Below are 27,455 nucleotides of genomic sequence, written 5' to 3'. Positions count from 1 at the left end.
AACCCTGTGTAACTCTCACCACCCAGAGGGAGACATGAAAAACATTTGACAAATATGTAAACAACAGTGGAGAGTAAAAGGTCAACAAATGTAAATATGGGAGCCTGATATGAATCCATTAAAGTAATACACATAGACACAAAGAAGGGCCTCTTTCCACTTCATTCACAGTGACTGGACTGCTCCACATCTGTTCACAAAAGCTTTTTTATGAATAAGCATATAAGAGATAACACAGGATTTTAAAGCAGAATCTCTCTCTACTGCATTCTAATGAAAAACAAAAGCACTGAGGATACATAATGTAATTAAAATGAACACTAGGTGATTGAAAGCAAAGTTAGAGAAATTCAGTAAATATTTTGGAGCTTAGATCAGTAATATATGTTAAATTAATGCTTAACTGTAAAATATTCTTGTTGTAAGATATAGGTTTGCTTTAAATAAAGAATGAGACATGCCAGGAAATAAACAAGGTATTTTTATTCAGCAGGTCATTATCCAATCATGGGACTGCAATACATGTCCAAGTGCTGATTGATATCTTCCCATTGAACAAGCCTGATCTGAAGAGGCTGATTCTCATTTGCAGAGGAGGTTTTACATTCCTCCAAGGAATATGTAGTATCATTGTACAATATATTCAAATTATTTTTAAGAGTGAGCAAAGAGACATTTGTCTAATTGCATTCAGGAGATTTATGCAGTGAGAAAATGTTTTGCTTTTTCCTTTTTGCTGTCTCCATTCTGAAGAAGGTCATGTTCACTTTTTCTCCTAAAGTGGACTGTACTTTGGCTTATGTCAGCATTAAAGGATCAGTGAGAAAGCAGAGTGTTAAATATTCTTTTTGTAGTACAGCTTCAAAGTATACAACAGGAACTGGGGAAACTAGTTGAAGCTAATCTGTGCCATATGTGTCTTTGGTACCAAATCTGTTTTCACATTGGTTTCTTTATTTAACCACAATGGATTACTTTCAACTGCCAGTACTGTCATGATGCTTCAAGACCTCTACTTTTTAAACATTAATCTGCAGAGTTCTATTTGCACTGGAGCCTTAATTTCCACCCCCCCTTTCCAGCTATATTTTCTGTGCAAGTGCATTTTATACCTGGATGTGACCTCTCATCAGTGTCTTACCATGTTCTGTATTTACTATTTGTGCTTTCAAGTACAACTCATAGTTTCGGAGTTAAAAAATATAAACACTCTAAAATATAAGGAAGTGGAGGGAAGAGCTGTTCAGGGATATCACTGTTAACTTAGTTTCAGTAGACATTTATTTTCTAAATGGGAAAATGCAATAAAAGTTAGGACTGGATATGTCAGCCCAACCAGCAGGAGTCTGAAGATGTTCTGGGTGCCTGGCTTCTGACAAGGGGAAGAAATTAGAGGAAAAATCCTACCCATTTGAGGATGACAGCCTTGCAGGTTTTCCAAGTGCCACCTCAGTCTTGGTTGCTATTAGAGGTCTGCAAACCCTACTTCTCTGCCAGTTGTTGACACTGATTCCCTTAACCCTAGGGATAAAATACATGCTTCCAAGCAGCTCAGAGCACTAACCTCCCTTTCTTTGGTAATCTGGCAGTTTTCCTTAAGTTGTGTATCCCCTGAACCTTGTTTGGTCTAGCTTTTGATTAAACTGAAGGGTGATGAAGCTAAAATTGCAACATGCCACCTCAGCATCCTCTAGGAGGTGGCAAGTGGCCCACCCTCTGGCAGCTACAGACCTCTGTCTTTTCCTCTGAAAGTTTTAGTATTTCATAGCTGGAGTGGGCCACTCATTTCTGTCAGAAATAGCGCTGTCCCTTTTAAAGTATGTGTCTGTATTCCCGTCAGTTTCATTGGGATTTATGCTCTCTGATCTGCATGACTAGCTTTACTGCTTTCATCACTGTTTCACAGGAAGCCTATTCGTAAACCATATTTTTTACACTGATTAAGGAACAAAATTGTTGAAATTATAGCATATTGCAGTGTAATGCAGACCAATTCCTAATACACCCAGCATTTGTGTAAAGTAACCGTTGTCATGTTGGGAAAGTAGGTTTCTTGACAATACTTAGCCTCACTCAGTTTCTGAAGTATCAGACATACAGGCACAGATAGATTGCTTAAAGAAATTTTGTAACATCCAAAGAGACATTGTGCCATAATGTGCTTGTGGTGAAGGCACATTATGCCTAGAATTATGCCCCAGATACTGAAACTTGTCCCAGCACGTGTGGACATATCCCTCTCATTTCCTGAGGGGACAAAGGCCAAGGCATCATCCAGGCAGCACAAAAAACTGCATGCACCCATCGCATGGGATGGTCATGCTAATGCTAATACCAAGTATGGGCATAATTCTAGCTTCATGCTTTCTAAAGGCTAAAAAGCTGGTTGTTTACGAGAGTGCCCACCGGTCAAATCTGGTCTCAAGAAACTTATAAGCCTTACCGCAACTTGTAAACAAGTTGCCCTCTTTCTCTTTGTCCTCCTCTTTGCTCGAGCTACCAAGCTCTCTGCCTATGCACCATAACCTTTGCTATTAAGCTATCACTAGTAAGTCTTCTCACTCCCATATGCAAGCAAACTAGCAGCTCTGCACAATGAGGAGAAGCTAGCAAAAGGGTAGGCTCGTCATGCCTCAGCCCTGAGAGTCTCCAGAGGAGGGATCCGCACTGAAAGTATAGAAGCTGCAGCATTGTATTGCCAACCCCACCAGTCAGAAGAAGAGCCCGACGTGTCTTCAAGAGGACTGGACCCCCGACGGTAAGACTGCCGAGTTGACGGGGAAGGGACTAGCTGAGTCCAGCAGTCCAAACACCTGCTACAGCTTTAAGTAGCAGACTAACGAGCTGCACAACCCTGTGTGTGTCAGATCAGAAACCAGGACCAGCACATAGTTGCATGCCTGCGTGACCTCGCCATTGTGGGAGAGAAAAGGATCTGCCACTTCTGCCTCTCTGTGCCCTGTGAACCCCAGGGAAATCCAGAGCCCCGTCCATGCCTGTGCTCCAAAGCTGGAACCATTCCAAGAGGGTCCTGCCTGCTCCTTCGAGCCAAGCAAAAGGGAAGCCGCCGCTCCAAGAAGCCACGCCTTTTCCCCGGGGCCGTCCATGCCGGCCCTGAAGACTCTTGCCGCAGTTCCGACCTCGTCTAGGGACTGGCCCTACTAGCCCTGCTGGGCTGACCCTGCCGTCCGGAGGGAGCCATCTGAGTCCTGCGAAGGGAGCCTGCTTACCGGCTATCCTACACTCTGCCCCCTCTCCGCTGCCGTGGGAGGGAGAAGATTGCCCCCAATGTCGCCGTCCGGACCAGCCCAGGACCAGCCCCAGCCCCAGCAACAGTGGCCTGCCGCAGCCTAGCACCTAACCTTGCTACAAACAAAGGACCCATTGTATTTTCCACGTGCTTCCACTCACTAACATTCAGTTCAAAGCACCGGCGCCTAGCAGCATAATATTTCCAGTTCAAGCCTCTGACACATTGTAATATTCTCTGTATATAGTTAAGCAGCCACCAGCGTCCCGTCGAGTCGCTGCCTGGTGGACAAGAGGGGGAATTGCACCCTTCATTCCTGTAATTGAAATTAATTCTGTAAATATTCTAATTGGGTCCAAATTGCACTAGAATCTGTATATAAAATATTGATCCATCAGTTATTAATAATTTTAACAATTAATAAAATTAATATTAATATAACTCATCGATAATATTAATAAATTAATAACCTCTTCATCACAGTGCTTTTGCAGCTCTGATGCAAAGATGAGATGAAGTGTGACCTGTTTGTTTCACTGCAGCGCACAGCATGCATGACAAACCAGCCAGGAGAAACTTAAAAGGAAATATTGAGATGTTCTCTGTCTTTTCAAATACTCTAATCTTATAATAAGAGTTGGCAGGTGCTATCAGTTTTCCACTGATTTCTTTCTCCTTTTTTGGTTATCTTAGTTCTGTGGAGGTAGGTTCTTTTTCTGGGTTCATTAATTATTCCTTCACCTGCCTTGAAATGGAACTGCAGGCTCTTTGATAAACAGATGACAAGGTTATCTAATTTCACTATTGCTTCTACAAGTATCATTGTTTTCTGTGATGAAATTCTCTTTTGTAGCTTTCTAGAGTGATAACCTCCATGATTCTCAATAAATGTCACTACTTGTCCCACAGCAAATCCAAATCAAGGTGGGAAGGCAATTGCCTTAATTCTTCAGCAAAGACATTCAAAACAGTGCTAAACAATAAGACTCTATTCTGTGTTGATTTCAGCAAGTCCTCAGTGAAAATTACAATGCCAAATTAGCCTCTCACTAAGGCCATTAACAGAGATTCACCAAAAGTAACTTCCTCCTCTTATTAATAAGAGCAGTTTATATACTGAAGCATGAGCAAATACAGAGTTGGGGGAAGTGCCAGTGCATTTACCATATACTCACACAGCCATGACTGAGAACATTACCAGACAAGTGTAAAGATGTAGTAAAATTCAGGTCTCAAACTGTAACAGGTGTAAGGTAAACACTGGACACAAAGTAAGCAATCTGGTAAAAATACCCCTAAAGTAAAACAATTTAGGAAAAATCTAGCACTTGAGATAGGGGTTACTGAGGTGGACACAGAGAGTGCAGCATGTGATGTCTGACAAAGCATGTATACCATGAACTGCAGTGAGAAAGGAATGGTGCTGTTGTACCCACTTTGTTATGTGGCTCTATGCTCTGGAGGACTCGATAAAGTATACCATTTTGTCATGGCATGACTTGCTTCTGTGAGATACCACTCAGACACACACCACAGCTTGTGGGAGAGAACAGGGATATTAACTCTCTAAGCAATAATGCTTAGGAGACAATAAATGCTGTGAGACCACTAGTGTTGGCAGTCTCCAACACTGCTACTGAAGGGCGGGCATGCACATGGCACTTTGCACAGCCCTGCGGGTGCTGCCCTGCCCCATGTCTGCTGTGCAGAGTGGGTGAGGGGGAAATGGGGGGACTTCCAGAGGAAGCAGGAGGGAGCAGGGGGCCAGAGGAATCTGCATGGTCCCCGCTGCTCTGCTTAGCCCCACACCTCAGCAGGCAGCAGAGGCTGTGTGGCACAGCCCTGCATCCCTGCCTCTCCGCTCAGCCCCACGCATTGGCAGGTGGTAGCAGCAAGTGTCAGCGGCCACGTGGCATGGCCCTGCCTTCCTGTTGCTGCCTGTATGCCTAGAGGGCTCTGCAGCAGTCACCTTGTGGAGGTCCTGATGGGACACTTGAAAACCAAGGCTACAATTAAGAGAGCAAAAGTTGAAGGGAGTTTTAGAAAAACTGCTTAGGCCCTGTAGACTTCTAGGAACCAACTCTGGAGGGAGTGCCTTGGTAAAGGAATACCAAAAGAGGTGATGGATAGGCTTTCCCATTCTAATTTGCAGTTCTTGATGAGCATGTGGAAGGATCCAGACAAAGATTTAGGGAAAAGAAAATTGCTGCTAACATCCCCTCACAATGGGGATAAGTCAGCATAAGCCCATCCCCACTAAGTGAGTCAGGGGGTGGGTAGTGGATTCATTTTTGAATGCTTACTGAAAACTCCAAAGGAGAACTCCCTAAGGCTGGGACAGGTTCTTATCTGAAAACTCTTGTGAGTATGTAGGACAAGGTAGCCACTGATGACCACAGCAAGGAACAGAGAATCAGTACTTGTTGGATTGTTCCCTCTTTTTAAGACTGTGTTCTTCCTTGGGAAAGCACAACCTATGTGATAGTTAGGTTCATCATTTTGTCCAACAATTGAGTTTTATATTGTTTGATTATCGTCTGTGAACATGCAAATTGTTTTAGTTGATGATCTTGGGGAACTCTTCTCCTTGTCCTTAATGCAAACCTTGCCTAGCAAACAATTAGGGTATTTTGTGTTGCTTATAAAGTTGTTATTTGCTTGTGCCACCTCAATGACAGATCTCAGCAGAGATTGGAACACCAGAAGGGTCCAGTGAGAAGGTTTCCTACTGAATTCAGTGCCTCTGGCTAAACAATTTGGACAAACCCCTTCATTTTGTGGGAGGAGGCAATAAAAGTACTGCATTTTATTGTATGCATTTTACATTTTGCTATACATGGGCCAAGATCACTTTAAAAATCTGGTATCCTGTCTCAAGACAAAATCCCTTTGGAAAAGGACACAGGCCCCCCCTCTCTTCTCCCTAAAATGATATGGTTTGCTTTGCTGAAGAATCTGTTACAGTTCTCAAGTAAGTTACTACTATAGGAATGTTACATCACCCCACCACCTCTATTGACGAGGCCAAGCTGAGTTGAAAGAAATCTGCAACCAGATCTCTGAATTGTTCCTGAATTACCAGCACCAAAATGACTGGTTTAATGGACTGGCATCAGCATCATGCATTGCATTGTAAGATCTTTGAGACTTAGGGTGGGGAAGATGACACACCCAATGTTTGAGCCACGGGTGGAATGTGAGACCACAAGTGTTGCCATTGTCTCAAACAGTGCTACTGAAGGGTGAGTCGCACATGGGACTTTGCACAACCCAGGGGATGCTGTCCTGCCCTGTGCCTGCTGTGTGGAGCTGAGAAGAGACAGGGGTAAAGCAGGGGGGCACTTCCAGAGGAAGCAGGAGGGAACAGGGGGCCAGAAGAAGCTGCACAGTCCCCACTGCTCCACTCAGCCCTGCACCTTGGTGGACACAGTGGCAAGCAGCAGTGGCCACATGGCATGGCCCTGTCTTCCTGCTTCTGCCTGCATGCCTAGAGGACTCTGCAGCAGGCTGCCTGTACCACTGCTCTGTTTGGCTCTTTCCCCCACTTCCCACATCCCAGAGAAAAACCAGTGGCACAACTCTGCTTGCCCACTCCACTCGCTGCCTGTGGCCTGGAGAAAATCCACACAGCATGGCCTTGCTTCGCGCTGCCTGCAGCCTAGAGAAAATCCATGGCCCTGCTCTCCTGCTGCCACCAAGAAAATTGGAACTGCTCCTGCAACAATGCCACGATTTTCAAGCCAGGGAAACTGTGATATTCTTTCTCTTTGATATGTAGTTTTCCCAATGCTTTTCCCTTCCATTTTCCAGTTTCAATCTAATAAACACAGTTCATTAGCCTTTCGGCATTGTTTTGCCTTCATTTAGTCCAAGGGAATTACTTGAACCTTAGCACAGCCATCCCAAACCCCCTGCAGACCAGGGCTGGTAAGGGGAATATCGGGTCATGACATGCCATCTGAAAATACATTTTGTGCTGTGTTGCTGTTCTGAGACAACCACAACTGGCAAGTTTCTGCAGGTAGTGTTTTGCTTTTTTATAGCATTCCTTCCTCAGATGCACTGAAAAAACACTTTGCCAAATAACCACTGATGTTATGCACATGTAAATATATTAACTTCAGAGGAAATCAAGTTAAGCATGTACCTGAGGGTCTTTCTAGGTGAAGGTTGAACTGCATGCTAGGAATGGGAATAGTGTCTCAAAACTTTCCTTGTGCTCTGCATAAAATAGTCCTATTCCCTGTCATTTTGAAGAGTCAACATTTTCTTTTCATTCATTCATTGTCTAAATAGACTTCTAAGCAAGACAGCAATATTGGTGACAATATAAACAATGCCAATATTACAAAAGATAGCTTCCTTTCTGATATGTGAAATACCAACTGGCTCACACCTATGCCACTCACCGCTTATTTAAGCCTTGTGACAGATTAAGTATTTGTGGCAGTTCAAAGGCTGAGTAGACAACTAACCGCTAAACATACTGTGGATAATTTGGATTCAGAGTGCTCTTTTATATTCTGATTTCCTAAGTATCAGATATTCTTCACATTTCTTATGACCTTAAGAAACATCTGTGACCCTTGTGATTTTCAGGTGTTATTTTCTAGATCTGGGCATAAGTTGGTAGTATGCATTTCGTCAGAATGTGAGACATGTGGTGACAGGTTGGACTCGATGATCTTTGAGGTCTCTTCCAACCTTAGTGATACTGAATACTGAATACATTTTGTATAACTTGCTGAAATACAAATTCACTTTAGATTCAAATCCAGAGTAAAACATAGTAGTCTTTGGCTTTTGCCATACTCAGGTAGTTAGAATATGAGACACTCGGGAAAACAAAAACAAAATAAAATAAATCAATAATATCTTCATATAATGTTGCAGAAATTCAACACAATACGAACAGTAGAACATGTGAAAGCAGTGGAAGCAAGCACGTTAAATACATATACACATTCAGAAAATATGTATTGAGATTCATTGAAAAAAAAGGTTACTGTAGGAAAGGAAAAAAATCAGTGTTCTAAAATCAGGGACATTTGGGGGACAGTCACTACTTGAGGTCATTAATGTAATCAAAGCCTATTACCATGTCAACAAAGAATTTGCACAAGTACTTTTTGCCGCATCATTGTTTTGTACAATGTGAAGGAAAAGACATTCAAGATCATGAACTAAAAAAACCCCCAGATACTCATGTTTGGAAAGGGCAAGGACAATGACAATAGGATACACAGTTCCCATCGTGAATCTTATGCTAATACATTATTATTTTTTTCTGAGAGTAAAACAGCTATTTCTTGCTTTTCTATAATTTCTATTATTTTCCTATGTTTACAAAAGCATTTATTTTTCATATTAATTTTATTTAAATTTTATACAATGAACACAGCCTACAACTGACTTGTGGGGATTTAAGGAGGGAAAGCAAGAGATCTGTCCTGTTCTGGGCACCTCAGTTTAGGAAGGACATCAAGACACTTGAACGTGTCCAGAGAAGGGCAAGAAGGCTGGTGAGAGGCCTTGAGCACAAGCTCTATGAGGAGAGGCTGAGGGAGCTGGGATTGTTTAGCCTGGAGAGGAGGAGGATCAGGGAAGACTTCATTGTTCTCTACAACTACCTGAAAGGTGGTTGTAGCCAGGAAGCGGTTGGCCTCTTCTCTCTAGCAACCAGCACCAGAACAAGAGGACACAGTCTCAAGCTGCACCACGGGAAGTTGAGGCTGGAGGTGAGGAGAAAGTTCTTCACTGAGAGAGTCGTTTGTCATTGGAATGGGCTGCCCAGGGAGGTGGTGGAATCACCATCCCTGGAGGTGTTCAAGAGGGGATTGGATGTGGCACTTAGTGCCATATTCTAGTCATAAGGTCTGTGGTGACAGGTTGGACTCAATGATCTTTGAGGTCTCTTCCAGCCTTGGTGATACTGTGATACTGTGATCTTCACTCCTTTGTACTTACATCTTATGTCACATAGACTTGAGGCACACTGAGTGGGAAACAGACAATAGCCCATAGCCCATTCTCTTTAAGCTGAAACTTATCTCTGGAATTTGTTGATCTTTTTCCTGCCAAAATAATCTACTGTTAAGAGAAAGGAAAAATAGAGGAAAAATGGGACTAGTTTTGGAACAAATAATCTCTGTTCTTCAAGTAAGAATTTGAGAGTATTTTTCTATTATGGTTTTGTAGAAATTACATATGAAGATGAAAATAAAGGTGGAAAAAGACCATCAATTTCTCACTATGATTGATATGTTATTTAAATCAATTTTAAATTGAAAATATTATGATGTCTAGAGTTTTGTGAAAGCAATTTTTGTAATTCTAGCACAGAAACATTCTCTTTTCCGACTGTATGCTTTAAGGAAATTCTCTTGAATGCTCCATGTGGAAATTGATTCCAAATTATTTCATCCATTTCTGTGCACCATGGGACACCCACTGACTTTCATGAATGTAAAATGTCAGAAAATATGGATTTTCTCATCAGCTGACGTAGTAACACTATAAATAACCTAAGGCTCTGGTGTAATAATTTATCTAGGTATCTTAGGAAGAAAAGCCTTGTTGATGCCCTATGGCTTTGGGACATAAGTGAAATTAGAATTCAGACTAGGAATGCTAATGCTCCCAGACCTAATGTTTCCAAAAGATGTTAAATCAATGGTGTGGTCTAGCACAGAATGACCCACATCTACACTCTTGTCAAATAATCAAGCAACCAAGTCATGTAGCCTATGCTAGGACTTCAAACAAACAGCAAATAAGTGATCTGTTTGCATACTTCCTCACGTATGCTTTTTCTATGTTTGTTGCTAGTGTCTAGCAGTGGCATAATCAGCTGGTTTCTTCCTGTAACACTGAACAAACAGAATTTGTTTCAAAATATTTAAAATATATCTTCTCATAAGAATTTCATCTGAGGGAATAACTTTTATCATGCCAACACATCTTGGCTTTTCTGAAGTCAATATTCTCTGTTTAAATGTAAAGGTTGAGGTATCTTTGCTCATCTTGGTACGTAAGACCTAGTTCACTGAAATAGATAATATGATGTTAATCCGTCAATAAGCAAATGCTCAGAATCAGGTGAGAATTAGTTTATTATGCTTCATGTGTGATCTCAAAGAGAACAAAAAGAGAAAAGAAACATGAAAGAATACATCAATTGGATGAATTATGGAGTCCAAGAAACATTAAAGTACCCAGTAAAAAAAGACCAAAGAAACCCAAAGATTTCATATTTGGGTCTACAAATACACTTGCACAGAAGCACCATTGAAGAAAACAAAACCATCCCTAGAATTTCTGACTCATATAATTATTATGAAACATTATTCTAATTAATCCTGACCCTAAATAAGTCGACTCTAAGAAAGTCTTCCAACAAAAATGAAAGCAGAAAATTCTATATTCTTTAAAACTTGGAAAATGCATGTAATGGGTTGGGGCAGATCCCCTCCCCACCACAGGCAGAAATAATGACTCAGGCAAACGGATTGCAAAAGTGATGGAAAGTTTAAATAGGGAAACAATAAAAAACAACAATGAAAGTTTTACAGAGAACCACAAGCACCGTGACAAAAGAGAGAGATCCCAGAACATACCCAAGAACATCTCATCCCTGCCTGGGGGTACACCCAAACCCCGCCCAGGGCTCTTTCCTCCCCCCCCAACCTAGCCTTGGGCTTGGGCCTGGGCAGGCCCAAGGGAGGCAGCTCATGCCATTTTACCTAGGCAGCAGCAGGGGACAAAAGAGGAAGTGAGGACCCCGCATGGACATTTTATAGGGGAGCAGGGCATTATGGGAAATGGAATACCTGGTTCCCTGTGACCACCCCCTGGGCTGGGCCCACCCCTTGGGACCTCCCAGGTGTGGCCTGTGCAGTGGCATCTGGGCCAGCACCCAGCCTAAACCACCACAATGCAGCATCAGAAGCTCTGATCAGCATCATACAACTGAAGAAAAACAAAATAAATAATTTATTCCACAAAGAAAAATAATAATTAGGGGACACTGATATGATGCTATAACAAAGCTAAGAAGACAGAAATTAAATTTAACCAGGAAATCTCAACAAATTGATATTGATCAAAATTCCAGAACTTCACAAACAAATTATTTTCTTATTTAATAGGGAGAAAAGTAGCTTGAGTGAATACCAGTGAGAATGTAATGACTAACACTGCCAGACTAGATCCTTACTAAAATTCCTCTGCCAGTGTAAACACTGATATACAAGCAGGTCATTCTAGGTTTCCTGTTAAAGCCAATGAAAAGACATACATGCTTGTGAAATGTGATTCATCTCCCATTATGTAAGAAATATAAAAGAAGTAAGATGTAGATGTCCTTGACCCAGAAACCATTCTGAATGAGTTCCTCTAATACACAATTACTATATCAGCCAAAGTACACATCCAACTGGATGAGTACAAACTTGAATTTTAACAGTGGACCTTCAGGTTGGTCAAGCATACCACACGTTTTGTCTTTTGCATTTGATGGATAAGATATAACATGACCTCCAGTAGCCAGATATATACATAATCAATAGAATAGAATAGAATAGAATAGAATAGAATAGAATAGAATAGAATAGAATAGAATAGAATAGAATAGAATAGAAAGAATAGAATAGACCAGGTTGGAAGAGTCCTTCAAGATCATTGCATCCAACCTATCATCCAACACCACCTAATCAACTAAACCATGCATGTTCTGTTGTGCTGAAGGCAAAGCATGTGTGATTCTGACCTTATTAATATTACATATAATGTTTTTGCATGCACATAGATGTTTAGCTGCCTGCGGGTTTGTTGGCAAATGGGATTTCCAGTATAGCAATCTCATATCTAGTCTGGGTGAGAACTACTGTTTCAAATACAATTCCTTCAACTGAAGACTAAAAATCAGATTCAGAAACTCTCCTGAATTCAGTATACTCCACACTTTGAAATCATGTCCCATCTCTATATTGCAGTATGATACAGATGTGATTAAGGAGAAATCTTTACTGTCTCTTCTAAGACCAATCCAATCTCCCCTCAAAGAAATCTGTCCATGTAGAATGTACTACAGTGTGCTTTTCCTGACCATTAACCTCAATTCAAATGGTGTATTCATCAGGAAATAAACATGGAAAGCTCTTTGGTTTTGCTATTCTGAAATTTTTTAGAATTCTTGAACCTGTGGAGTTGAGGGAAAGTTGAAGGTTTTTGCTCATTAGGAGGTTTCAAGCAAATTCTTATATGTACTCTTAGAATTATGGAGATCTACAGAGTACTTCTGATTCTGGTATATTAAACAGCAAGAGTGAAAGTCAAAGTATGACACTTTATCCAAAAACTCTGTCAAAAATCAAGAAGCAGTTGCAAATTCTAAGAGTGCTTTTTTTTCTCCTAGGACGCACTGTCTAAAAGGAAGCTTTGTTTGCTGGAGGAGAAACTGTCAGTATAGCCACAATTTCTTACCGCTCTAATAAGTTGAATAATTTGGAATATATTACATCAGAATATCTCTGCTGCTAAGAAGAGTGTTAATGTAAAGAGTAATAAAAAGAGATTACTGAGTGTCCCCAATGCTGTTGTGCTTTTGAATTACATGATTTTACAGACCTCTTCATTAGATCTTACATTTCTCAAATTCAAACACATAATTTTATCATTTACACAATTGAAAATTAAGATAGGGAACTGGATTACATAAATTAGTGAAAATGTCACAATAAAGCACTTAACTGTGTTCGGCCTGGGAGACTACTTTTATACATGAATTTGAAAAGCTCTGCAGTTCTGACTGTAGATGTCTTACATGATTTTCCTTCATGATTATGTTCAGCCAGCATGTGTTACCATCCAATTGTGGCAAAACAGATGTTCTCTATTAATTCTAAATTCAGCAAAACTGATTCATTTTATGCTTTAGAATGAATTTATATGCTGCCTTGGGGGTAACCTTTATGCAATACAGGGGATATTGTTCACAGTATTGGCAAGTGAAAATAATTCTGCTTTGTTTTATGGCTTTATCCTAGGGTTAGCACAAATTTTCTAGAATCATTATTGGCACAATATACAGTATTATTGCTATAATTTTCCACAGACAGATAACTTCTGTGCCAAGGATACAAGAATTATCAATGCACTAATACAAGAATTATCAAGCACAATTTTTAAGCAATTTCTAAAATCTTCCCAAAATTTTGGGATTCATAGTTTTTGATTTCATATGCCAAAACTTCAATCAGCACAGCAAACTCAAAAATTCAGGTTGCCAGTACAGACATCTGGCTTAGGACTCTCTTAGGATTGGCAGAGACAGGTACACCAGTCATAATGACAGTTCAGAAAATTCTAAAATTACTGCTGGAGATATTTCAAGCACTTCAGTTTGGTAGATCAAACTCTAAAACTAGAATTTTAATAAAATTTTCTCCTGTAAGATCAGGCCCAAATTTAAATGTGTGACAAATAGAGGAAATGGAAGCATGAAGTTCACATCTCCCAAAACGAAGTACTCTGTAAAGGATGTAATATCAAAAATTTGATTAGAAAGGATTGTTTGTAGGAATTGGTTTCTGCTTCAGAACCCTTCAATTAAGACCCACAACTGGAATGTTCACTCTCAAGAAAATACAGGAGATTAGAAAGCATCATCTAGCTAACACTTGCGAAGAGAAATACTTTTTGAAGTACAATCTGCCAACAGAGTGCAGTATGTTCTCACACATGTGGTCCCCTGTATTTCTCACCACCAAAACCACCTGAAAATAACTGCTTCTGTTGAGAATAAGTAGTTTCTACTGTTTGAAACAGTTCTATGGTGAGGTAAGTACCACAAACTGTCCCTGATGAAAACTGTTACCAAATATACTTATTATCTTTAAATACAGTTGTTTTTTATATATTTTTTAAAGCTGCTTTAACAACATAGACATTTTAAAGGGCTAGTAATGAAGTATTTCTGTGTTCTATAGGAATAGAAAGAAGGTTCATTAAAAGGCAATATTTCAAAAGAATATGTTTTAAATACGTAAGCAGAAAAATGAAAAAAAAAAGAAAACCAAACATCCACGTTCTTTGAGGTCTGGAAGAAAGTTCACCATAACATTAACTTTTACAAAAGATAAAACAATTCTAGGGTTAAACTAAATATAAAAGGCTGAAAGAGAGTTTTGAAGAGGAAGATTTTAGCAATTACATATCCAGAGAGGTTGATTCATTTTGCCATATTACAAAGCAGCCTACTCTCAGTAAGACTTTTCTGAAGAATATGGAGGAGTTTAACACATTACTTTTATGCATTGAAAGTAAAAATCTGCAGCAAATTTGCTTTCAACCAGCCACACTTTATGCATATAAAGCAGTCAAATAAATTTAATAGATTGTTTGCTAGTTGCAAAGATTATGCTTTGCATACTTTTATTATGTTTCCCATCTCTTTCCTAAACGGTCTTCAAAATATACTTTGTTTCCAAGCTTTGCTTTCATTTCTTCTAATTGCTTATCTAACTGTTTTTGTTGTTATTTCAGGAATTTTGATGAGTAAAATATCACTGCAAAGCACTTTTCAAGACATTCACATAAAACTTGGTATTTCTGCAAGTGAAAATTGTTTCCTACCAGGTTTTCTATCAACTCAACATATTTACACAAAACCACTTCTTTTTTTTTTTTTTTTTATCAGCAGCATCTACAGCTGTTATGTAAATTAAGCATGTAATGCCATTTTGGTCTTCAGTATGATCTCTGGAGATGATAGTAGAGATGCATAACTTTTTCAATATACTCATTCTTCGTCAACTTGTGCTTCAGTCCTCATTCAAACACAATTAATTTATGATTGTATCATAAAAAGTCTGGGCTGCAAATCAGGTTAAGAATTTTCCTGAGCTGGGAAGGCTAATAATGACAGGAGAGGGAATAAATCATTACCTGCTTAATCCTTCCTTCCTGAAACAGACAATAAATGCCCAAATGAAACTTGTTTCCCATATTCAGAATTCACTGCTCAACAATGTTATCTTCTAGTGGTGTGGTGCATGAAAGCACCATTGTAGTGTAAGCCAGGGTACTAATGCAAAGGGAAGAAATGATTCCTGTAATTACTTCAGGTATATTTCAACTTTTATAACCTTGGTCACTTGAACTCTCAGTATTATTATTAAATGCAAAACTTGACTGCTAGGCCTGATTGTATGTATTGCACGATTGTTAGGCCATAGTAATGAAAAATAAAATCTAAAATGGAGAAGAGCCAAAGAGAAGCAAGAAACATAAATAAGTACTTAGGTCATGTAATGTGCCAGATTTTACTATTTATATAATTAGAAAGTTATTCCTTGCAGCAGGTCTTATACCTTTTAAGACTACTAATATTTAGCCCTAAGTCTCAGATACTCTAACAGACCAGAATTTGCTTTTTCTGGATATCAGAGTACCAGAGTATCACCAAGGCTGGAAGAGACCTCAAAGATCATTGAGTCCAACCTGTCACCACAGACCTCATGTCTAGACCATGGCACCAAGTGCCACATCCAATCCCCTCTTGAACACCTCCAGGGATGATGACTCCACCACCTCTCTGGGCAGCACATTCCAATGACGAACGACTCTCTCAGTGAAGAATTTTCTCCTCACCTCAAGCCTAAACTTCCCCTGGTGCAGCTTGAGACTGTGTCCCCTTGTTCTGGTGCTGGTTGCTAGAGAGAAGACACCAACCCCTTACTAGTCACAACATACCCTTCAGGTAGTTGTAGACATCAATGAGGTCACCCCTGAGCCGCCTCCTCTCCAGGCTAAACAATCCCAGCTCCCTCAGCCTCTCCTCATAGGGCTTGTGCTCAAGGCCTCTCAGCAGCCTCTTTGCCCTTCTCTGGACATGTTCAAGTGTCTCAATGTCCTTCCTAAAATGAGGGGCCCAGAACTGGACACAGGACTCAAGGTGTGGCCTAACCAGTGCAGTGTACAGGGGCACAATGACTTCCTTGCTCCTGCTGGCCACACTATTCCTAATACAGGCCAGGATGCCATTGGCCTTCTTGGCCACCTGGGCACACTGTTGACTCATGTTTATGCGGCTGTCAATCAGCACCCCCAGGTCCCTCTCTGGCAGCTCTCCAGCCACTCTGACCCCAGCCTGTAGCTCTGTGTGGGGTTGCTGTGGCCAAAGTGCAGCACCCGGCACTTGGACTTGTTTAATGCCATCATGTTGGACTCTGCCCATCTGTCCAGTCAGTCGAGGTCCCACTGCAGAACCCTTCCACTCTATCTGACCAACATCTGGTCCCAACTTGGTATCTGCAAATTTGCTGATGACTGTCTCAATCCCCTCATCCAGATCATCAACGAAGATATCAATGAAGCTGTCAGCCCATGGCTTGGACGGGAGCACACTGTGTTGGGTTAGGAACTGGCTGGAGGGCTGAGCCCAGAGAGTGGTGGTGAATGGTGCCACATCCAGCTGGTGGCCAGTCACTAGTGGTGTGCCCCAAGGATCAGTGCTGGGCCCCATGCTCTTTAACATCTTTATTGATGATCTGGACAAGGGCATCGAGTCCATCATCAGTAAATTTGCAGACGACACCAAGCTGGGGGCAGGAGTTGATCTGCTGGAGGTTAGAGAGGCTCTGCAGAGGGACCTTGACAGGCTGGACAGATGGGCAGAGTCCAACGGCATGAGATTTAACACATCCAAGTGCTGGGTTCTGCACATTGGCCACAACAACCCCAGGCAGAGCTACAGGCTGGGGTCAGAGTGGCTGGAGAGCAGCCAGGCAGAGAGGGACCTGGGGGTATTGGTCAATGGTAGGCTGAACATGAGCCTGCAGTGTGCCCAGGCAGCCAAGAGAGCCAGTGGCATCCTGGCCAGCATCAAGAACAGTGTGACTAGCAGGAGCAGGGAGGTAATTCTGCCCCTGTACACTGCACTGGTTAGGCTGCACCTTGAGTCCTGTGTCCAGTTCTGGGCCCCTCAGTTTAGGAAGGATGTTGACTTGCTGGAACGTGTCCAGAGAAGAGCAACGAGGTTGGTGAGGGGTTTGGAACAAAAGCCCTATGAGGAGAGACTGAGGGAGTTGGGGTTGCTTAGCCTGGAGAGAAGGAGACTCAGGGGTGACCTTATTGCTGTCTACAACTACCTGAAGGGAGGTTGTAGACAGGTGGATGTTGGTCTCTTCTCCCAAGCAGCCAGTACCAGAACAAGAGGACACAGTCTCAGGCCGTGGCAGGGGAGGTTTAGGTTGGATGTTAGGAAGAAGTTCTATACAGAGAGAGTGATTGCCCATTGGAATGGGCTGCCCGGGGAGGTGGTGGAGTCACCATCATTGGAGGTGTTCAGGAGGAGACTTGATGGGGTGCTTGGTACCATGGTACCATGTTTAGGTGGGTTGGATTGGTTGATGGGTTGGACGTGATGATCTTGAAGGTCTCTTCCAACCTGGTCTATTCTATTCTATTCTATTCTATTCTATTCTATTCTATTCTATTCTATTCTATTCTATTCTATATTAAAGAGGATGGGGCCCAGCACTGATCCCTGGGGGACGCCACTGGTGACTGGCCTCCAGCTGGATCAGGCACCGTTCACCACCACTCTCTGGGCTCAGCCCTCCAGCCAGGTCCTAACTCAGCACAGAGTGTTGCGGTCCAAGCCATGAGCTGACAGCTTAGCCAGCATATAATCTCCATCTTCACATACAGTTTTGTGTAAGCCTTGAAAGGTACTCTCCATCAACAAAATCAAAAACCAAACAAACAAACAAATGAAAAAAGCTAAAAGCAACAAACTTTCTGAAAGATTAGAAAATGCAAGACCAATCCCTCTATACACCTCATGGTATGTGACTGAATCATGATGTGTTGTTACTATTTTAAATGTGTATTGGTCTCATTGGTGCTTATTTTGTAAGCCTGGGCTTCAAAAACTGTATACAGTGGGCCATTTAATGGAGCTGAAGCTAAAATTGTAAGGCAGAAGAACCAGAAAAGCAGCAATTCCTAAAAGAAATTTGTTTAGTCTTTTAGATATGGACGCAAAACTAATATATCAATTTAAGATGGCATTTTAAGACACATTATTCAGTATAACAAAGATGTTATAGGAAGTCCAAATGTGTATTGATTAAAAGAAATCCTTAAAATTTACCTTTAAACAACTTGTTATGCTTGTGCCTTTTATTCCTGTCTCATGTATACATGCAAACCTTTGCTTTCTACAATGACATTGTATAAAGAAAACACAATGACTAAAAGGAAGAGTAGTGTAATGTGCACCTCTCTTTCACATTTTTTTTTCATTAAATCATTCTATAGCATACATTGTTCCATGCATTTGGAAGGAAGTCCAGGGTTTCTTTGTAGGTTTGGATTATTTTGCTTCCTTGCTGAAGTTTATTGGATAACATCTGATAACTTAGAATATGAGAATATCACTATGAATATCTTTCAAAGTTATTCCAGGTGAAATCCTTTGTTTCGTAAGCTCTAACTTTAATACTACACCATCCTGACAGTCTCAAAATACATGCACAGGAAGAGTTTTGGGGTTTTTTTTGCATAAGAATATTTATTGCTTCAAAAATGTAAACTTAGAGGGAAAAAACCCTCAAACATAAGGGAAAGGTCTTAATAATAATAGAGCTTAATCAGGACTTAAAGGGATCACTGAAGTTAATTAGCAAGACAGACTGATTGTAATATTCAGTCGGGTTGAGAGGAACAGAAATAAAATGAAGCAATGTTTTATGCCCTAAAGATATATTATGTATAAACACTAAGGCGATATACTGCACCAGTACAATAGCACAAAGATTAATATCACTAAAAAGTATTTCTATATCGTCCATCTGTTAAAAAATATTTTAATATGATTTATTTCAATATATTGCTGTATGTTCCTTCAATGAGGAAGTGTCCTGAAGAGTCAAACCTCAAAAAATACCCTAGCCCAGACAATGGGCTACGCACCTGCGAACGCGCAAACCTGGACCCTTCCTGGGGTCCAGATAAACATGTACCATGCATAATTAACTTTGTAGCACAGCTGTGAACTGTGTGTGCCCTTGGCCATGTTTGGATAAACCCCATCCTATAGGTCCAGTTATCCAGTTTCTCTGTTACCAAAGGGACCTTTAAATACTTTCTTGGGGCAGTACTGAAACTAGATGGCAACTTGTGTTGTTCTCATCCAGCAAGGAACAAGAGTCAAGTGCTGCTGGAGTAGATGATGGTCAGTGGTCTCCATCAAATATTTTTTTCTGTTTCTACTATCAAAAAAGACATTTTCTGCCCTTTCATCTCCTATTCCCTAAGTTTTCTCTGCTCTGATACTTCATTGAGTCCATTTAGAGAGTTAAGCTTGTACAAAATTCCAGTGACTCAAAAAAGGAGAAACAAACCTATGAATTTATATCTGGCTGAAACAGTTTACCAAAAATTCAAGCAAGCTTTTGTTCAGCCAAAATATAATGAAGAGATGGAAATGTATGGCCAGCATCAATGGATGGACAGAAGATGGACCTTTTCTGCTGCAGTTAGCCCTTAGGTTGCACAGCTGTACCATCAAATAGCATAGTAAGGGCTTTTGTTTTTTGAAATTACAGCAATTCAGGAACATGTCTGACAGGTGGAAATTTCTACTGATATTCTATACCAGCTTAATCAAGTCTCAGTAGTATGTTCAATATTATGTTGACAATGCTGCTAATGATACTGATTAACAATGATTACAAAGAACATAATCTAAGAAAAATGTCTCCTACTCACTGTTAAATTTCATAAGATTCTCCATCTATGTCTTTTCTTGAACTGCTTTTATTTAAGCAAAAAAATAAAATAATTTTAAAAAATTAAATTAATAAAATGTGTTTGTAAAGATCGTTTATATATTTCAGTGACAAGGAAACATTTCATAAATGATAGCTGAAAGAGAGGAGGAGTGCTAAATCCAACCAGCCCATTGTTCCTTGGGTTTGTTTTGTGTTTGTTTGGTTTTGTTTGTTGGTTGGTTGGTTGGTTTTGTTTGTTTGTATGGTTTTTTATTCCCCATAAGCTTTTAGTCTCCTCTCCTTACTCCAGGAAAAGAGATGGTCATGGTGGTGTTTGTAAATCACCATGGTGTATTCCACTGAGAAGCTTGAGCTGACTGATTGTTTATAATAGCAGCTGTGGTTTAGAGGCTCTATTTGGATATTTGTTCTCCTAGGCACTACAGAAAGATACACAGAAAGCACAAAGCTGTGCCCCAAGGAGCTTGCCAACTAAATGTAAAAAACCCAATTAGACAAGTAAGCAAGATAAAACCAAGAACTAATACAATATTTTAATTAATCCTAAAGCATTGTTGGTAGATTAACCAGCTCACAGCAGTAAGCATTGCTCCTATCCTGCCTTCCCCATGTAACCCCACACAAGCTTTCTCTGTATTTTACCATCATTCTACTTTATGTTATTAATCCTTAGATTATCTACAGACTGAACCAAAAATTTATTCAGTATAAATAGATCATTCTGCTGCTGTGATAGTGATATATTCTGATCAGCTTCTTTGATTATTAATACAAACTTCAAAAAGCTAAATAAAGCAGGAATGACATTGCCTGAGAACAAATGAATATTTCAGATTAAAAGAAGGAAGAGTGGAAGGGAACAGGGAAAACACCTGGTTGGTAGTTTCATTTAGTTTATATAGAATACATAGAATACATAGAATAAACCAGGTTGGAAGAGACCTTCAAGATCATCGCGTCCAACCCATCAACCAATCCAGCACCACCCAAACAACTAACCCACGGCACCAAGCACCCCATCAAGTCTTCTCCTGAAAACCTCCAGTGATGGCGACTCCACCACCTCCCCAGGCAGTTTATGAAAGTTTTCAGTGTGCTGAGGGAACTTCATGCAGTGAATTCCAGGTACAAAATACTTTCCTATTTCCTAGACACATTTCCAAACACAAAGTTTGCAAAAACTAATACCTATTGTCCCAGTGATTGAGAGTAATGGGAATGTTGAATAGTTTTCAATATAATTCTCCATTCTTTGACCTCTAATGAACCAAACAAATTATTTAATATTACCTCAAAATGAAAAAGATTATCCCCATACTAAAGTAAGTAAGTGTACATGTGCACAACAATATAAAAAAAATGAAGATTATTCTTAAAAAAAAATCAGAATGTCTCATGGAGGTCATTTGTATTTAAAGGCACTTATCTCTGGAGTATGCTATTCTTCAAGCCCGATAAACACTAATCCTACTGCTTTTTAGGGTATGATATGTATTACATCTGTTTATAAATTCATACTCATAAAGTAAGTTCCTGTTTAATGTTATATTGGTCAACTGGTAATCTTATAAACTAAAAGGAAAAGTAATTGATATATATTTTTATATATTGCATTTTATATTTCAAGTGTGATGAAGAAAGCTATTATTTTAAAATATATGTGGTGAAATGCAGAATAATTTTGAGATACTGGAGTTTGTTGCCTTATTCTGTGCAAAGCAGAATAATATGCCCAGGGAGCATCTCCTCTTTCATCTTTCTATATATCCCAAACAAAATATCTCCATCGATATGAAAACCAAAGCATATTCATGAAATTTGTTTTGATTCTTGTCAAACTGAGCTTAAGTATCTCAGTATCTGCTACACAAGATCTAATCTTTTCAGGAGATAAAATAGCTCAAGGGTCTTAACTTGCCTGTGAGAACTCAGTGCAGAGAAGGCAGTTGTCAAATTCAGCAGTAGGTAAACCATTTTCTATGCCATGCTAGTTAAATAATTCTCTGAAATCTGAAGGACAGCTGCAGAAACTGAATGGGGGGTGAAAGGAAGGAGGACAAACTTTTATCTTTAGTTTACATATAAAGATAGATAGCTAGATTTTTCCTGTTCCTGCTTCTATTGCCTCTTTTTTCTTTTTTTTTTCTTTTTTTTTTTTTCCTTTTTTTTTTCTTTTTTTTTTTTCTTTTTTTTTCCCCTGTGGCAATAATTCACTCAAGGTACTTCACAGAAAGACAAATAATTCACAGAATCACAGGATGACATAATGGTAGGGGTTTGAAAGGACTTCTGGAGATCACCTTGTCCAATTCCTCTGTTAATGCAGGTGTGCCTAGATTGAGTTGCACTGGAACATGTCCAGATGGCATCTGAAAGTCTCCAGAGGAGACCCTACAACCTCTGTTCCAGTAGTACATCACTCTCAAAGTAAAGAAGTTTTTCCTTAAGTTCAGTGAGTAATTGAAACAGTATTCTTTTTTCCCCAGCAAATGATAATAAGAAAACAGGTCAAGAGATTTTATGTCCTGAGAAATGGGATGCTTCAGATGCTCTCAGAGAAAGCTATTAGACACTCTGTTCTGGAAAAGTGATCACTTTATTTAAGAGTTTAGTATAAGATCCAGTTTCATGTTTTAATTTGTTTAAAAAAGTTAAAGAAGTGATGATCAGCTTCTTGCACTTCAGTAATACTAAACAGTCATACATTGAATGTAAAATATTGCAAGTCAGTGTCTGAATGTTCTCTGAGTCCAGCCCCTCCATACTTAATAGTAAATTAGAAGTATTTCACTATCATATACTAGTTATACTGACAAGTGCAGAATAAAAAAAAACAAAAAACAAAACACCCAAACCCCAACACCTTTTCTACAGAAAACAATTAACCAGAAAAGAATAGTGAAATGTCTGAAATATGTACATAAGATCTCCTTGCTCATGCTCCATTATTCCTTGCTTCCTTATCTGCATGGTGCTACCAATGCAGTTACATATGCATTAATATAGAATCATAGAATCATATTGGTTGGAAAAGACATTTCAGATCATCAAGTCCAACCAATAAATCATGCCACTCAGCATCACATCAATATATCTTTCAAATACCGCCAGAGACAGTAACTCCGCTATCTCCCTGGGCAGCCTGGTCCATCCCTGGTCCATCCCTCACAACTCTTGGTGAAGAAAAGTTTCCTGTTAGCCAATCTAAACCTCCACTGGCACAACTTCAGAATGTTTCCTCTAGTCCTAGCACTTGTTACTTGAGAGAACAGATCGACACTCACCTTGCTACAACCTTTTTTCAGGTAGTTATATAGAGCAGTAAGGTCACTCCTCAACCTCTTTATTTTTCCAGACTAAATAACCCCAGTTCCTTCAGCCACTCCACAGAAGACTTATGTTCTAGACTCCTCACTAGCTTTCATGCCCTTTAGACATGCTCCAGCTCCTCAATGCCTTTCTTCAACTGAGGGGCCCAATGTCACATACATATCGTATGCCATAGGCAATGTTGAGATCTCCTCATACTTGTATAGCAAAGGACTTTAATGTTATGATGTGTCTTAACTGGCACATCATACTATTTAGAAGTTGTTTCTGGCATTTAATTATTGTCTAATATTTATTTCCTCTCACTTCAAACCTTATCATATTTAAAAAAAGAATACTGTTTTTGTATCTTCATAGACCTTTGATCCTTCTTGGTTGGCCTCAGTAATGACATTTATGTCTTTGAGACATCAGCATTAATTTACTTATTTCACAGTTCGACCTCTGCTATAGTTTTGTGTGTCATTCATATGAATGTTTTTACTTATCTGCTCTGTGAATGTGCACTACACTTTCCCTTGAATAGTCTGCTTCCATATGTCATTACAATCATGAATGTCTACATTGCTATTATAAAATTTTTACTTGTTTTTTTTGCATGTCTTTTTTTTTAGTTGATGGAGACAAGTGGAAAAAAAAATTATTATTTGTATTAATGATAATAAATTTTACATGAAACAATCTTCTGTCCCTCAGAAGAATGCAAACAAGAGCCATTCAGCGATGTTTTGGAGACAATTTTGAACCTGAAGGATTTAATCTCTTCCACATAATTTTAAATACTGAAGCATAATCTTTATGTTCATTGGAAAGAGAGTGAGAGACTGTGACAGATGGCAATACAGAACTAAGTTAGGATTTTCTTCTGCAGTACTATGGCTCTTTACTTTGCTATATGCAGCATGTGGGACTATCTTCTTAAGCTAAAACTCAGATACACACCTAAAACTGGGTGTTCTGGATACCACAGTATATGTTTATTTTTAGTTCTTTTCAGCCTAGATAGAGTGCTGTGTCTAGATATGGTACAGTGTTTTGTCATATTTTTTAATTAGAATACATTTTTTTTTCCTAAAATTTTTAGTAGTAAGCCACAAAATGTATCTTTCTAGCTAGCACTAGAATTTCTCCTTTGGTACAATACCATTAGTCTGTTTTCTGTTGTATTCCCTTATATATGTAAAATCTTTACTTTATACTGTCCTTCTGTACTGGACTATATTCTCACAGTCATTTGCCACATATCATTATTTCTTTTCCATTCTTATTATTAAACATACTAGTTATATTGCATTTCAAACAAATAAATGGTATTATCATATTTTATAATTCATTCATGCATTATATTGTGTAGTATAATATTAGAGATAATTATATGAGATAATACAGGTAGACCTCAGATGTGATGTATCTTTATCCATAGAATCATAGAATGCACTGCATTTGAAAGGACCCTCAAAGGTCATCTTGTCCAATCCCCCTTCAGTGAGCAGCGACATCTTTAACTAGATCAGGTTGCTCTGGGCAACCTGTTCCAGTATCTCACTGCCCTGATTGTAAAGAACAGTTTGCCTTTATGCAGTGTGCGTAGCAAATTTCATGCAAACATCTGACAAATTAAAGATAGGGTTAAATGTTGCAGTGCCTTTGCCATTCTGTTCAATTTTCAATGGTTCCTGTAAGTCTGATGAATTTCAAGTTCATCCATGCTTGCTTTGTGACAAAACGCAATTATTTTCAAATGGAATTGAAACTGCTATTTCTTTTCAAGATGTTCTGTTTTTGCAAAAGCTCAACATTATCTTATACCAGGAGCAGTGACAGATTGTGCCACACTGACAGAACTTTTATTGTGAGAGTCTTCCCTCATTTCTATGGAATTTAAATGCATTTCTGGCAGTCTCTGGCCTCTCTTCACTGATAGCATTTTCATTCTCCTTAGGCTTTTGATAATGCTAAGCAATAGAAGCAACCTATCACAGGAAAAAGGTTAATTTAACACACCAGATGGAGAGACCTGTTGAAATGTTTTACAGATTCTTGGCCAAAGCACAGGCACAGAGGTTATAATAAGGTCCAGCCAAAGTCCCAGCTGACACCGGGCTCACAATACCTACAACAGGAGAGAATACATTCAGAAACTGCACCAGGAGGCATTGCACATTATATTAGGATATGTTATTTTGCAGGAGCTGGAGCATGCAAGTGGAGGAGCGGATGTGTTTCTACCCCTTCCAAGGATCTTTCATCTGATTTGCATGATTGAACAAAAATGTTCTCTGCTCTAAGTTTTTTTTTTCTGAAACACATAGATACCATTAATACTAAGCTCATCCCTTCTGGAACTGCTAAAATAGTGACTGGCTGAGGCTTCTAGGCTAACCTAATCATCTAGGCTACCTCTGAAGTCAACAGAGATGGAAATACAGCCTCTAGGAAAAATTCATCCCTCTTGCAGACATCTATTAACTACATGGAATGACATCCTAGTTGATCTTCTTCAAGGTCCTCTCACTGAGCTGTAGCAGAACCACAAGTGTAAACACTGTCTGGAAGAAAATTTCCTTAAATGCCAATACATTTCTAGACTGTATTTTTTTCACTGGTATTGGAAAGTATTCATACAGACATACAGCATGAAAAAGATTAATGGGAAAAAAATGGTTTTATTTTGCCAGTTTAGTGCTTTCAGCGTAAAAAATACTAGAATGAGCTAAATGATTTTGCTTAGCTGCTGCAAACACCTATGTAGCAGAGCAAAATAAGCAAAATAAGCAAGTCTAAGAAAAGAAAATACCTAGAATACAATTAAAATGTGAAAAAATGTTTTAAATTATGTTTAAATGGAAATGTCTTACAACTTTTTTATACTATTTTGTCTCAGACTATCCCCTATGCTTTCTGTACTAATTAGAAAACAAATCCACATTTACAGGTCAGTTTTGTTGCCTTAGTAGAAGTAAAGGAACTGAGAAAATAATAGAAAAGGAGAAAAGAAGGTATTTAACTTAAAGGAAAAAAATCAATAATCTGCAATTTGAAATGCTTGTCCCAGATAACATCAAATAAAATAATATTATGTATAACAAGCATGTGTATTGTATTTATCTCCCATACTTCCAGCAGCATTTCCTTCCACATACTTTTTTTACAAATGGTGCATGGTATTTCTCCTTAATGTTCTTTCAATTCACCTAGAAATAAACTGATGTAAATATTGTAAAACATAAAAATCAGCTGCCCAGAAAAGCATTGGATTTACCATCCCTGGAGGAGTTTTAAAGACATACAGATGTGGAGCTGAGAGACAAGGTTTAATAGTGACTTGGCAATGCTAGGTTAGCATTTGAACTTGATGAAGTCTCTTCCAACTGAGACAATTCTATGATCCTAATAATGCAATCCAGGCATGAGTAGAAAAGCCAGGAGACTGCAGTCTTAAATCTGATCTATGCCCTTGTTCTTTCATTCCTTCCTTGAAATTGTTCCTGAAGGGTATTTGATAGGCTGTCCACTAAACCTCTGCTTTCCATTTATAACCACTTTAATAAAATGACAATAATAATGTATATATTTAATAACTTTGTGAATTAGAACCATACAGTCCAAAGGAAATACTAAAAAGTTAAAAAATGCCTTGGGCTGATATCTTCTGCAATTATTTTAAAATTTATTGCAGCAAAAATACAACAAACTCAGTTAATTGCTTCTTTAATCAATGCTTTATTTTGAAGGAGGTTCTCAAACCCCCTCAGTCTTTACTGGTTAAATGATAAAAAGTGACAATTAACAGTTCAGTATGGGGCCCCTTGTTCCTTGAATTGCATTATGTAACAATGGCAAGATGTCACCAGTAATGGTAATAAAGCTTTGCAGCACTTGATCATCTTGGTTATTTTCCCCCAATGAGATTTCCATCAGATTACACATAGTAAAATGATTTCACCAAAAATATCAAATAAATGAAGTTCAAATGAAATTAAGTTGCTTAACTCCTGGTTATTCCGAATCTCCAGCTTAAGTTTTTTCTATTTATTTATATGTATGTATATACACTTGTTAAAAGGTCAGTAAGA

At 39.1% G+C, this 27,455-nt stretch overlaps 1 protein-coding gene across 1 annotated transcript in view; it reads right to left on the bottom strand.

Annotated features, from left to right (window-relative positions):
• The window catches only part of NALF1 (NALCN channel auxiliary factor 1), a 500,140-nt gene that overhangs the window by 30,881 nt on the left and 441,804 nt on the right, over positions 1-27,455 (bottom strand). The window lies entirely within an intron of this gene.

The sequence above is a fragment of the Dryobates pubescens genome, chromosome 7 (genome assembly GCF_014839835.1).
Source record: "Dryobates pubescens isolate bDryPub1 chromosome 7, bDryPub1.pri, whole genome shotgun sequence".
NCBI lineage: Eukaryota > Metazoa > Chordata > Aves > Piciformes > Picidae > Dryobates > Dryobates pubescens.
This window is presented reverse-complemented; position numbering and strand designations above follow the sequence as displayed.